This window comes from Ovis aries, chromosome 1 (assembly GCF_016772045.2).
Source record: "Ovis aries strain OAR_USU_Benz2616 breed Rambouillet chromosome 1, ARS-UI_Ramb_v3.0, whole genome shotgun sequence".
Lineage (NCBI taxonomy): Eukaryota > Metazoa > Chordata > Mammalia > Artiodactyla > Bovidae > Ovis > Ovis aries.
In genome coordinates, this window is record NC_056054.1 from 129,911,606 (window position 1) to 129,927,213 (window position 15,608).

Consider the following 15,608-nt stretch of genomic DNA (forward strand, 5'->3'; position numbering starts at 1 on the left):
TAGGTCCATACCATTTCTGTCCATTATTGTGCCCATCTTTGCTTGAAATGTTCCCTTGGTACCTCTAATTTTCTTGCAGAGATCTCTAGTCTTTCCCATTCTATTTTTTCCTCTATTTCTTTGCATTGATCACTGAGGAAGACTTTCTTATCTCTGCTTGCTATTTTTTGGAAGGTTGAAAGTAAGACAACACTAGATCTCTTTACAAATAGCTCCCCAAATGAGCAACCTGGATTATAACTTGAAGCAAGGAAACAAGACAATTCCTTTACTGAGAAATAGATCACCTAAGAAAATAGCCAATTCAGACTTTCCAATAAGGAAATTCATCAGTTGGCACAGTTTACAAAAATATCGTCACATCCTCACTATTAAATATTTGTTCAAATTTTTTTAGAAACAGAAACAATTCATGGAGCAGAAAAGAACTTTCATGAAAAAAAAAAATCGTAGAGTTCCACAGAAAGATACTTAAAATAAGAAGAGGAGGCCATAAAAATAATGGAAACATTTAGCAACAACAACAAATAGTTCTGGAAATTAAAAATATGAAGCAGAAATAAACATCTAAAGAGTTACAGATAAAGTTTAAGAAAAAATTATTTGTTATTGAGAATTATCTAGCCAATTTAATTCTCAATAAAGAATCGATTTGATAGCAACCAAAACTGAGAATAATTATCATAAACTGGGCTTTTAACAGTTGGTAGAACAGTGAATATGCCAGTAACCCAGTATGATCACTGGAGAGTGAAAGGGGATGATGATACTGCGTTTTCTGTGATTATGTGTGCACACATGACAGAAAATGAGTGTGATGAAGAGATGAAAAGCAAGATGCAGCATGATGAAGAAACTGAAGCTTTGCAAAATTAAATGCCCAAAATGATACCACAGACCTGCTGTAAAATGCACAAATAATTTGCATGAAGTTGTTTCTAGTTGACCTCCACTTGTTCTCCAAAAGTGATTTATTTAGAACTTACCTATTTTGACAAATAACACAGGGAACTCTACTCAATATTCTCTGATAAGCTATATGAGAAAACAATCTGAAAAAAGAATAAATATATGTATATGCATAACTGAATCACTTTATTGTACTAACACAACTAAACTAACACAACATTGTAAATCAATAATACTCCAATACAATTAAAATTTTAAAAGACAGAGATTCTCCCTGAAAAAGAATGGAGATACAACAAAGACAATTTTGAAAAAAGATCACACACCAAAAATAGCAAAATAACTCCCTTCCCTATGCACACTATTTACAAGTCTAAGAGTATACATTCCACTATTCAAGGAAGGAAACTTAGAAGAGAAAGACTCGAATCAGGAAGCAGAAGATCCAATTAAGAAAATAAAGGAGAGGGGCAGCGTGAATGACTACATGAAGGCAAACCCCAAATGACAACTGGTCAATGGGCCCAAGTGCAGGCCACATAGGTTGGAGCAGGAGGCAGTAGGCTCCAGAAGACTAATCATTAAGTAAAAAGTTTGTGTTGAAAAAGATTTTTGGATATTTTTGAGCACCTTATTTGGAGATTTGAACTTTTAGTACAAGGGACTACATTATTGGCAATCACATTCAAGACCAAAGTTTAAAAATGAAGAAAATTAAAGAAAATATACTAAAGAAAGAAAATATAACCATGACTCACCTGAAAAGAAAATTTATATGAGCATACATTATAACTGTTAATTTTGGAATTTTCAAATTATGATACAATTGTGATGGGGGTTGGGAGTAGATGTGTGTGTTTGGAGGACAAAGTAGGTTTATGAAAGCCACTTTTCAAATTAGAAAGTCATGAATAGTACCTTAATGAAAACTCAAGGAATAGCACATAAACGTGTTAGATGGAACATGAAGGACAGTATTAGGAGAAACAGCTGAAGGATTGGAAAATGACCACATCTGTGGAATAGGAGCAGAGATGCTCTTTTTTCTCATAACATTCAAATTTAGTTTAGTTATAAATTTTAGAGAACAATTAGACATTTGACACAAAGCACATTTTGATTTTGATTGAAAAAAATACAGATTGTTTAAATCTTTTTTTTTTTTTAATTGGGATATGTGCTTAGTTGCTTGGTCATGTCCAACTCTTTGAGATCCCACAGACTGCAGCCTGTCAGACTCCTCTGTCCATAGGGATTCTCCAGGCAAGAATATTGGAATGGGTTGCCATGCCCTCCTCCAGGGGATCTTCCCAACCCAGGGACTGAACCCAAGTCTCCCACTTTGCAGGTGGATTCTTTACTATCTGAGCCACCAGGGAAGCACTTATGGGGGTATACTTGCATTCTAATATTGTGTTAGTTTCCACTGTACAATGAAGTGAATCAACCATAGGTATACATATATCCCCTCCCTCTTGGGCTCACATCCCATCCCTCCAGGTCATCACAGAGCACCAAGCTGAACTCTTTGCACTATATAGCAATTTCCACTAGCCATCTGTTTTATACATGGTAGTGTATATCTGTCAATCTCATTCTCCCAATTCTTCCCATCTCCCCTTCCCCTCATGTTCACATGTCCATTCTGAACAAATTGCATCTCTATTCCTGTTCATCTGTATCATTTTTTCTGTATTCTATATATATGGATTAAAAGATTTAAAATGTTTATATATAGTATTCATATATATATATATATGTATATACATATATATATATATAAAGGGGCTGCCCAGATGGTACTAGTAGTAAAGAACTTGCCTGCCAATGCAAGATACATAAGAATTCAGTTCAGTGCAGTCACTCAGTCATGTCCGACTCTTTGCAACCCCATGAACCACAGCACGCCAGGCCTCGTTGTCCATTACCAACTCCCTGAGTCCACCCAAAACCATGTCCATCGAGTCAGTGATGCCATCCAACCATCTCATCCTCTGTCATTCCCTTCTCCTCCTGCCTTCAATCTTTCCCAGTATAGGGTCTTTTCAAATGAGTCATTCTTCACTTCAGCTGGCCAAAGTATTGGAGTTTCAGCTTCAACATCAGTCCTTCCAATGAACATTCAGGACTGATCTTGAGGATGGACTGGTTGGATCTCCTTGCAGGCCAAGGGACTCCCAAGAGTCCTCTCCAACACCACAGTTCACAAGCATCAATTTTTCTGCACTCAGCTTTCTTTATAGTCAAACTCTCACATCCATACATGGCCACTGGAAAAACCATAATACACAGGTTCAGTTCTTGGGTTGGGAAGATCCCCTGGAGAAAGGCACAGCAACCCACTTCAGTATTTTTGCCTGGAGAATCCCATGGACAGAGGAGACTGGTGGACTACAGTTCATGGGGTCACAAAGAGTTGGACACGACTGAAGCAACTTAGGGGAGAAGGAAATGACAACCCATTCCAGTATTCTTGCCTAAAGAATCCCATGGACAGAAGAGCCTGGTGGGCTACTGTCCATAGGGTCATACAGAGTCGAACACGACTGAAGCGACTTAGCAGCAGCAGCAGAAGCAACTTAGCACAGCACATATATATTAAAGAATCTGAGACATAGTCTACCATGGAGTATACCCAGCACTAGGAAAGATATTCAGTAGGGAGAACAGTGAGTAGAGAGGACTGGAGAGGCATAACCTTAACAATAATGATAAGACCACCTAAGTGCTCAAAAGAGACATATATTTTGAATTGTTTGAGTGTTAGTCACTCAGTCATGTCAGACCCTTTGCCACCCCATGGACTGTAGCCCTCTGCTGCTGCTGCTGCTAAGTCACTTCAGTCGTGTCCGATTCTGTGTGACCCCATAGACGGCAGCCTGTCAGGCTCCCCCGTCCCTGGGATTCTCCAGGCAAGAACACTGGAGTGGGTTGCCATTTCCTTCTCCAATGCATGAAAGTGAAAAGTGAAAGTGAAGTCACTCAGTCATGTCCGACTCTTAGCGACCCCATGGACTGTAGCCCACCAGGCTCCTCCATCCATGGGATTTACCAGGCAAGAGTACTGGAGTGGGGTGCCATTGCCTTCTATGGTAGCCCTCTAGGCTCCTTTATCCATGGAATTCTCCAAGCAAGAATACTTGAGTATGTAGCCATTTCCTTCTCTAGTGGATCTCCCTGACCCAGGGATTGAATCCAGGTGTCCCTCATTGCAGGGAGATCCTTTACCATCTGAGCAACCAATAAAGATATTTATCAGTCATCTTACAAAAATCTCAAAAGCAAATGAAAGTTAACTGTTCTTTAGAGAGTTTCTAAAGTTTTTATTAGGGGTATAAAAATCATAAATCAAAAAATGATGGAGAGTTAAATTGTTAATTTCTGAATAGAAAATAGAATCCTAATTTCTGTTCAGATTCAATATTCTGTCTCATGTAAACTTATCAAGTGTGCATGTCCTTGGAAACATGAGACTTTAATGAAGTCATGTTCTTTATAGAAATCTAAATAGATTTCTTTCCTCATCTGACCCCCATGGAGATTTTTTTGAGAGAAGAAATGCTTTTATTTCAGGGAGTAAATATTTCCTGCAAATTTTGATGATTACTTTAACTGCACTCCAACACAAACAACATTTATTACATGACTGATGTTTCATCTCCTTTCCTTGATTTAAATTTTGAGTTCATAATAGTTCCTAGAGCTCAAACTAACAGATAACTAAAAGATAACTGATCTAATCCCATCATTTTTCAAATGAAGTCCATGGAGGAAAATGGACTTGCCAAAGGTTATATATCTAGTTAGTGATAAAAGATGAACCCAATTCTTTTTCTTAGTTCAAATCTCTTACCTATACATCAACTCAACTACTTTATTTACTAGGCAATATGGACACATTTTTCTGAGCCTTGCTAGTTTTCCGAAGACATGTAAGAGTGTTTGAGACTAGAGTGGGATATTGTTGACTTAAAAACATTTAAGAAAAGTGCAAGCTTGAAATACATAAATATATTATTAAATAACTACATGGCATTAATTTAGGTCAAATACTAGTTATAGCAAGAGTTACAATTTTATATAGTCATGTAAATTTTATTAAATGAATTACCTGTTTATTATTACATAGAATCGGGCCTACAATCCAATATAAAACAATCCTGATTCTGTTGTACAGGTTGATTAAAAAGTGTTTTTAAAATCAATACTATCAAAAATATTCATGTGTACAAACACATAGACACACACACCACATATAATTTTCCAGGTAGTGTTTATAGTGGTCTAGTTAAAAAAAATGTAATTCAAGTTTTAAACTCTATCTATATAAAAATTCCAGGTAACTAAAAGTCATCAAGTTTGGGGTTTTTTTTGTCCTGGTTATCTGGTCTGCCATTCTAGGGTATTGGACACATAAACTATTTGATTTCAAAAGTTCCTATGGTTCTAAATTCTCATAATTCTGTTATGATCCTTCTCTTATGAAGATCAATCTTCAAGAAAGAAAATCTTTCCTAAATCCATGTAGGGGACACAGGGGTGGGTTGGCTATTGTTTTTAATGTCCTGAGTTCCTTCCTCTTCATTGCCTCATGCATTTGCTGATGTCAGGCCTTTGACTGTGAAACATAAACTGCAACTGCCACAGATTTTCCAAATGTTAACATGTTAGGCAAATGCATCCTTTGTGGCAGCAGCAACTGCTGTGGGAAGGGAAATCTTGGAAGCACATTCCAGCTGCAGCCTGATTTAATTGAGGTAGTAAACATCATGGGAATGATGGTTGACATTGGCCAGGCTCCACCATAAGGCGGTGCACAGAGTCGCAGGAGGACCAAAGGGGAAGTGCAGAAAATAAGGCAAAACATGAAGCAGTGAGAGGAGGAGAAGGGAGAGAGAACGCCAAGAAATCCAGACACATAAACAAATGAGTAATGCTTTTCATTGGTTGTTCAAATGTGTGTGTGTGTGTTAAAAGCTCAGAGAGCAATTTATGCAACAAAATATTCAACAAACTATTGTCTTTGAGAGAAGAAATTTTCATATTATTTTAAGATGTTTGTTCTCATACTCTTTTAAAAAGGATTAATTAACACAATTTACAAATTACAAACACATTTGCACAATTAAATCACAACATTTTAACCAAGCCAATCTCCTTGCCTTTTCTTAGTATATGTGAATTTGTGTACCCCATTAAAGAGTTCCCTTTGATCTCAAGGCTGCAATAAACTGATCAAGATGCTGAAAAGGGTATAGTTTTTTTCACTCAAGCTTAAAGTATGCTTTTTCCCTCCTCTAACAATAGCATCTTTGACACGTTAATTTTTTTTTTTAAGATTACGAGTTGTTGTTTTTTCTCTCTACTTTTAAAAATACCAATATTTATTAACATTCTTTATGCATTCTTACAACCAATGTCACCAAAACTCTATTTTTCCCTTTGCTTCAATATTTTAGTATCTAGCAGTTCAGTAGTCTTGAAATCTCATATCTTATTCCAATTATCCACATATTATAAATCAATAATGGTTCATACAAAGAGTTTGATAGTTGCTCTGTGCTATCTATTCAAACTTCTTTAATTTCTCATGTTGGCTCTTTCCTGTGTTTCTAAATATATAAATGCTTCAGCTAACAGATGGCAAATGGAAGCACCAATGGGCACAAAAATCAATCCAAGGCTGTTAAGCATGAAATGTCCCTGAGGCAAGCAGCACAAGGGAAAAAAGGGAAGCTTAGATATTTTCAAAGGGAAGAAAGAACTGACTGTCCTTCTTTGTAGATTGGGGAGCCATTTAATAAACTGTCCAAATAAAATTGACCAACTGAAAATGAATTCATTTTATTGCCTGAATCATGTTAATAAATTACATTGAATGTGGTACTAGGCATTTGGTTACCCAATATGGTAAAATCTAAGTAATAGACTCTCATCTTGAATGCTAAGAAACAGTTTCATTGACATGAGGACCAATGTATGGCTCTACTTTTAAGGATTTCTATGAGTGGCTGTATTAAAGCCTTCCAGATTCTCAGTTTTTTAATGTTTTAAGGATGATATTTACTCAGTCTGTGGAGTCTTTGCAACTGTTAAAGAAAAGGTAATAAGATAATCCTGAAATATGACCACTGCTGATCTTCTTTCCTCACTAGTCATTCACCCCAGATGACTCTCTTTTTAATATATGACTCTTTTTTATATATGTTTGAAATAAACAGTCCATGCCAAAATATTTGAAATAATTTCAAGTGTCCTTCAGGCTGGACGTGATGGCTGGTGAAAGAGAAAATTATGCTGCATTCTTTAATCAGCCAAGAATCCAACTCAATATTTTGAAGCACATTTAAATTTTAACTGTGATGTACATTTCACATTACAAAAATTAATTCCTAAATTATGTCTTCACAATATAAAACTGAAGGAATAAAAATAAAACTATACTAAGAACAGCAGATAAGCAGAACTGAAGTTCTATAATGACATCAATTTTGACTTGCTCTTTGTTATAATTCTTTTTTTCTTTCTTCTAAATACTACTTGAGCTTTGTAAAAATTTAGATTTCATCTTCTAGAACTACAAAGAGATTTTGATAACAAATGCATTAACTTATAGAATGTTACAAACAAGGATAGTTCACCATGGCTGGTTATGTGGTACAGCGGGAATCCCTGGGCTCCAGGTTGGAATCCTGGCATAACCAGGTCAATAAGAGAGGTAGATTTCTTTTTTAAGTAGCAGTCCAATAATTCAAATGATATGAAATTACAAAAGTGCTCTGAACATAACATAGGGTTAAGGTATCTAATTAGAAGTTAGGGAAGAACTTTATTATTATATAGAAGTTCAAGAAAGTCAAAAGTATGACACGAGGCCAGCCATGAGAGGGGAGAGCATGAGAATGTGCCAGCAGAGAGATGAGCACAAACAAAACCTCAAGTCGACAAAAGCTTCACTTAGTTCAAAAGTTAGAGCTCTTTAAACAGCAGAGAAGCACAAGCACAAGGGCAGAATTAAGAACTAATTAGCCAGAGGGATTTTTGTATTGAAAAAGATTAAAGAGTTTTAACATAGGAGTACATGTTGGCTATCTATTTCTATCTAACATGCACCCCCCAAATTTAGAGGCTCAAACAAAATGTATCACCCCCACAATTTCTATAGTTTTCAGAGTCCAGGCAGAGTTTACCCAAAACCTTCAGTTCACAGTCTCTCATGAGGCTGTAATCAAAGTGTTGGCTGGGAATACAAACCTTTTGAGGCTCAACCAGGGAAAGATCCATTTCCAAGCTCACTTATGTGATTGTTGGCAGAATTCGGTTTCATGTAGACTGTTGAAGGCCTCAGTTCCTTACTGGCAGTTGGCTGAAGGCCACCCTTGCTTCCTTTTCCCATGGGCCTCTCCATAAGGCAATTCACAGCATGGCAGCTTGCTTCGTTAGATGGTGTAATTGAGAAGAGCTCGAGAGAGAGAAAACAAGATAGAAGTCATAGCCTTCTGTAACCTAAGCTCAGAAGTGACATCCTATTACTCTTACTATAGTCTATTCATTAGATGCCAATATGTCCACCCAACTCCCAGGGGAAGGAATGGCACAATTGCATGGATATTAAGAGTTGGAGGTCATTGTGGGTTATCTTACTTAGCAGGCTGCCTACTACAAAATATCATTTTATAATTTAGAGGGATTACTAGTTCTCTGTGAGGAATGAGCCATAGGCATCAAAAGTGGAATTAGGCACACTATTTAAGTCTAAGCCTATAGTATTTGCAGATGTTTTAGATGTGCAGAGTTAGTACAAGAGAGAATTCAAGAGCTTCTGGCTTTGGCAAATTACTCAATGATGATGTCATACTTTTGGATGGAAAAGACAAACTTAAAGTCTAGATAGAAATTAATTGGAAATTTATGAAAAGTCAACATATATGTTTCAGAAATGTTCACTGAACACAATATATTGCATAGTTTATCATGTACTCAATTATTTTTCAATTTGAATTTATCTAGAAGACCAAAAATATTGCAAACAGTTAAAAATATATGTGGCTTTGTTTGAAATTAAACTTTTATTCTATGTGGCACCCCAGGGGAGAATTAAAAACAATAAATATAACTTACAGCAAAACAGGTTTTAGAGTAGTATAACAGTCTTCTAATAACTTAATAGAAGTCTATAAAAATTGAATAAAGTGCCCCATAAAATAATGAATTTCACATCTTTAGAGGTGTTAAAAGAGCATTTAGGAAACCATTGACAATTCTATGTACAATTAAAGCTGAATTAATTTATTTTAAAAGATTCCCAAACCTTCTGTTCAATAATCCCATAACATATTGTGTGGAATTACATAAAATTATTAAATTATTGTATCAATAGAATGTCTTTTATTTTGCTTAAGTAATATCACATGCATGAATTCTTTACATATGGACCTGTCATAGGCTATGTTCAGCCACAGATTTTGATTGTAAATGCGGCAGTGAAATAACATGGCACTTTCAGTCTAACTTGCTTTATGCTTCATCTCACGTGCTGGTGAAGTGCATTATTATGAGGTGCACAGAATATATACACATGCATCTCACAGAGCTCCATAGTCATTGAGAGGACTACTATCCAATAGTTCTACTATTGAGCAAATACATCTCAGGCCAGTGATCCTTTCCACATCTAGTTCACTTCTAAAATATTGCTGAGGAATGGTAAGGCCATTTCCCATTATGTCACAGGTATAAAGGTCCAAAATGTCTGCACTTACGCAATTTGAGAAGGTGAGAAATTTGACACGAGGAATGCAATGTATTAGCACCATATCTAGATAGTCATACATCCTCATCTCCTAAATGTGAAAAAAAAAAAAGGAATATGTGGCAGCTACAACATATTTCTTGTCCCTTGTTTTAATCCTTTTAAATAATTTCAATTAATTTTGTCCTATTTCTTTTATTGTGCCTTTGGTTGAATCATAGCATATGTACTTTGATACTGATATATAACAAAATAGCCTTGATTGTGATTTGACTTTATTTTTTAAGGTATAGTGGACATGTTTATAATAATGTCTTCTAGCTCATGAAAATATCTTCTCTATTTATCTATTATTTTCATTTCTCTCAATAATTTTTTTATATTGTGAGTATCTGTAGAGGAGTTTTTTCCTACATCTTTGATTTATTCATAGGTTTCTGGTTCCTTTTGATACTATTATAAATAGATAAATAATATTATACACGTAATCAACATTCCGAAAGACTCCTGGTACAAATTTGCTGGAATTAAACCATCAAGGTAAACACAATTGTGACTTCTAACATCACTGACTGGCTTTATTTTTATTTTTTGAAACTCTATATAAATGAGATCATAAAGTATGGTATACAAGCTTATTTTTCACAGTCAAGTTTGTAAACCTACTCACCTTTATTGTCGCCATGAGAATAGTCTTCAATTTTGGAGGGAAGTTTTATTAATGTACCTTCCACATTGAGATCTTCAGTTCATCATGGAATCTTCATTCCATCTGGAATTAATTTTTATATATGACATGCGATGTGAGAAAAAGTTTAATTCAGTTTTCTTTTATTTGGATTTTCAACTGACCTAGCATCACCTACTAAAAACGTGAAGTTTCACCTTTTTTCCATAGAAATATCCAATTTATCCAACATCATATATTGAAAATATGAACTTTTCTTCATTACATTTCAGTGGCACTTCTGTTATAAACAATGTGAATATTTATCATTCTGTACTTTGCCGACTAAGGTCCGTCTAGTCAAGGCTATGGTTTTTCCTGTGGTCATGTATGGATGTGAGAGTTGGACTGTGAAGAAGGCTAAGCACCGAAGAATTGATGCTTTTGAACTGTGGTGTTGGAGAAGACTCTTGAGAGTCCCTTGGACTGCAAGGAGATCCAACCAGTCCATTCTGAAGGAGATCAACCCTGGGATTTCTTTGGAAGGAATGATGCTAAAGCTGAAGCTCCAGTACTTTGGCCACCTCATGTGAAGAGTTGACTCATTGGAAAAGACTCTGATGCTGGGAGGGATTGGGGACAGGAGGAGAAGGGGATGACAGAGGATGAGATGGCTGGATGGCATCATGGACTCGATGGATGTGAGTCTGAGTGAACTCCGGGAGTTGGTGATGGACAGGGAGGCCTGGCGTGCTGCAATTCATGGGGTCGCAAAGAGTCGGACACGACTGAGCGACTGAACCGAACTGAACTGAACTGAACTGAACTGATTCTTTCTGTGGTCCTTCTGGGCAATTTATCTAATTGCTTCGATGCCACACAGTCTTAGTATAGCAACAAAAGAAGGCATGCAGTTTGCTAGTTTAGGATTGTCTTTGCTACTCTTTACTCTGAATTTTCACATTCATTTTTAATACACACACACAAATGCAGGGATTTTGATTGGTATTAGGTTGTATATACCATTTGGGTAGAAAGTAGTAGATAGTCAATTCTATAAACAATGAGTCTCCAGTACGTAAACATAACGTTATTGCCTTTATTTGTTCTTTTTCCTTTCTTTCAGTAATGTATGTTTGGTAATTTTTAGTGTAGAGGTTTTTCATATGTTTTATTCCTAGTATTTGCTACATCTAATTCTATTTTATTGAAATATCAATAACCTCAGATATGCCCATGACACCACCCTTATGGCAGAAAGCAAAGAGGAACTGAAGAACCTCTTGATGAAACTGAATAAGGAGAATGAAAAAGCTGGCTTAAAACTCATAATTCAAAAAGCTAAGATCATGGCATCTGATCCTATCCCTCATGGCAAATAGATAGGGAAACAATGAGAGACTTTTTATTTTCTTGGGCTCCAAAATCACTATGGATGGTGACTGAAGCCATGAAAACACACTTGCTCCTTGGAAGAAAAGCTATGACCAATATAGACAGCAAATTAAAAATCAGAGACATTACTTTGCCAACAAAGTTCTCTATAGTCAAAGCTATGGTTTTTCTAGTAGTCATGTATGGATGTGAGAGTTGAACCATAAAGAAAGCTGAGCACCGAAGCACTGATGCTTTAGAACTGTGGTATTGACTCTTGAGAGTCCCTTGAACTGCAAGGAGATATAACCAGTCAATCCTAAAGGAAATCAGTCCTAAATATTTATGGAAGGACAGATGCTGAAGCTGAAGCTCCAATACTTTGGCTACCTGATGCAAAGAGGTGACTCATTAGAAAAGACTTTGATGCTGGGAAAGATTGAAGGCAGGGGACAACAGAGAATGAGATGTTTGGATGGCATCACTGACTCAATGGACATGAGTTTGAGCAAGTTGCGGGAGATGTTGAAAAACAGGGAAGTCTGGCATGCTGCAGTTCACGGGGTTGCCAAGAGTTGGACACCACTGAGCAACTGAATGACAACAATTACATTTTTGTCAGAAAATGCTATTTGTCAGAATATACTAATTACATATTTGTCAGAAAATGAAATAAATTTCATTTTAAATTCTTTGCTATTTGTTAGGACTTGCATTGTGGTCCGGCATGTGATGACCTATTTTGGTAAATGTTCTATGCACACTTGAAAAGAATGCATTTTGCAGTAGGTTGAATACAGTGTGTGTGTGTGTGTGTGTGTGTGTGAAGAGAGAGAGAGAATTACATATACTACATATGATATATATATTACATAAAATGCATATATACAATATCAAGTTGTTTAATGTTGTTTGTGTAGCTAAAATACCCACACTGAAATTAGTCACTGAAGGTGGTATACATAAACATCAAATTATGACTGTGAATTTGTCTCTGTCCCTTTTTAGTGATTTTGAGAATATAGATTTAGTGGTGTACAGATTTAGGCCTTGCATAGTTTTCTGTAGAAAAGAAACATCTTTTGAATATCTCTATTAGTGATCACTTCCTTCAACATTTGATATTAATATAGTTCTGCAGCTTTATTTTAGTGACATTTGCAGTATTCACATTTCCTGGGCAGCACTAGTAGTAAAGAACCTGCCTACCAATGCAAGAGACATAAAAGACACAGGTTTGATCCCTGGGTGGGGAAGATCCCCTGGAGGAGGGCAAGGCAACCCACTCCAGTATTCTTGCCTGGAGAATCCCATGGACAGAGGAGCTTGGTGGGCTACAGACCAAAAGGTGGCAACTAAAGCGGCTTTTCCAACTTTTCCTCTCTTTTTCTTTCAACTATTCTGTGTCCTCATATTAAAGATGTAGCATATGTAAGCAGTGCTGTCGGAGGAGATAATTGAGGGGTCATGACCTCTGGTTGATCTGCCAGGTGGATCCAGGCAACCAGAGGTTCCTCCTCGTCTCCCCTTCTTTGACTGTACATTCCACCCCCAGTTAGCACACTAGAAGTGGTCCAAGGATGCAGCCTTAAGAAAGCTAGATGTTGAGATCATCTGGACTAGTACACCACTGGCCCTCGTCATAGTCTCTATAATCTTTTAAGATTCTGGCAGGCTGGTGCAAAGATCTACTCATCCTGTGGTCACCAGGATGAGCCTCAGATGTTGCTTTTCAGACGCTCCAGCCTGTCCCACTCTTTGCGACCCCATGAACTGCAGCACCAGCTTCCACGTTAGCTCAGTTGGTAAAGAATCCGCATGCAGTGCAGGAGACCCTGGTTCGATTCCTGAGTCAGGAAGATCTCCTGGAGAAGATATAGGCTCCCCACTCCAGTATTCTTGGGCTTCCCTGGTGGTTTAATTGGTAGAGTCTGCTTGCAAGGCTGGAGACCTGGATTCAATCCATGGGTTGGGAAGATCACTGGAGAAGAGCATGGCAACCCACTTCAGTATTCTTGCCTGGAGAATCCCCATGGACAGAGGAGCCCGGCAGTCTAGACTCCATGGGGTTGCAAAGAGTTGGACATGGCTGAGCAGCTAAGCACAGTACAGCACAGAAGAACTGCAGTACTCCAGGCTTCCCTGTCCTTCACCACCTCCTGAAATTTAATCAGACTCATGGCCATTGAGTCGATGATGTCAATCAACCATCTCATCCTCTGTTGCCTCCTTCTCCTCCTGAGCTCAGTCTTTCCTCATGTATTTTGCTGGCTTATTAAAACTGCCACCTATCAATCTGGAAAGGCCTCTTTCTTTGGTTTCTCTTTGCTTGCTGCATGAGAATCGGTTCAAATTTCACCCAGGAACTACTCAAGCTGCAAAACAACAAATGTATAGTTTTTTCATTTCTTAATTCAATTTTCTGATTAATACTGTTTATTACCTTGCATATGCTCAGTCATGTCTGACTTTTTGACAGGACCCCATGGGCTGTAACCCACAAGTCTCCTCTGTCCATGGGATTCTCCAGGCAAGAATACAGGAGTGGGTTGCTGTTTCCTCCTCCAGGAGATCTTCCCTACCCAGGGCTCAAACCTGCATCTCCTGCATTGGCAAGTGTATTCTTTACTACTGAGCCACCTGGGAAACCCATTTTTTATTGCATTTGGATATATCTCTATCAGCTTGCTATTTGTTTTCTAATTTGTCCTATCAGTTCACAGTTACGTCTCTTTTTTTTAATTTCCTGCCCTTTCTGGATAAACTATTTTTACTTTTTCACTCCTCATCCTCTATTACCTTGTTAGTAATACATTCTATTATTTTTTATTGTTATTAAGATTCTTTTAATTGTGGTAAAACATACACAACATAAAATTTACCATTTTTAAGTGTACATTTCATTGGTATTAATTACATTTACAATGTTGTACAACCACCCACTGCCAGAACTTCTTTGATCTCATTCCGTAGTCATTAAATAATAAATCCTCATTCCCTCCTTCCCCCAGTTCCTGACAACTACCATTCAACATTTTGCCTCTATAAATTTGACTATCCTGGTTACCTCATATAAGTGACTAACTTATCTCAGTATAATGTCATCAAGGTCCATCCATGTTGTACATGTGAAAATTCTTTTACTTTTTAAGGCTAAATGATATTTCATTGTATGTGTACATTACATTTTGTTTGCCCATTCATCCCTCAGTGGGCACTTGAATTGCAGCCACTTTTTGACCTTTGTGAATAATGCTATTATGAACATGCGAGTACAAATATCTATGTCACTGCTTTCAGTTCTTTTGGATGCATACTCAGAAATGGAACTAATAGGTTACAGATACAATTACCTTCAATTTTTTGAGGAAGCAGCATAGCGTTTTTCACAGCATCTGCACCATCTTACACTCCTACCAGCAATATACAAGATTCCAGTTTCTTCACATCCTCAACATTGTTTTTCTGCTTTTTTGAAAAATAGCCATTCTAATGTATGTGAAGTGGTATATAATTATGGTTGTGATTTACATTCCACAATGATTAGTGGTGTTCAGCATCTTTTCATGTGCTCACTGATTATTTGTATGTCCTCTTTGAAGAAATATCTACTCAAGTAGATTACTCATTTTCTAATTAGGCTCTTTTTTTAATTGTATCATTGTTCTTTTTATTGTTATGTTAAAAGCTATGATATGTATCCATGACTTACTGGATTTCACATTAAATTCATACTTCACCACTTTCTAGTCAATGTAATGACCTGATGGCTTTTACTCTCTTTATTTTTTATACTATTTTATTATGACTTTTAATTCTGCATTTGTATGATTTAAGAAAACATATAGATATTATTATTGATACTATCAATTATTATTACATTAAACAGTGAGTTTATGGCTGATT

General features: G+C 36.8%; 1 long non-coding RNA gene across 1 annotated transcript; it reads right to left on the reverse strand.

Moving 5' to 3' along the window:
- Positions 1-4,983: 4,983 nt before the first annotated feature.
- Positions 4,984-12,603, reverse strand: LOC132658339 (uncharacterized). The gene is made up of 2 exons (XR_009597805.1): positions 10,332-12,603; positions 4,984-9,752 (listed from the first exon to the last, which is right to left on the reverse strand). It is a non-coding gene; the product is annotated as an uncharacterized LOC132658339 (long non-coding RNA).
- Between the last annotated feature and the right edge of the window lie 3,005 nt (positions 12,604-15,608).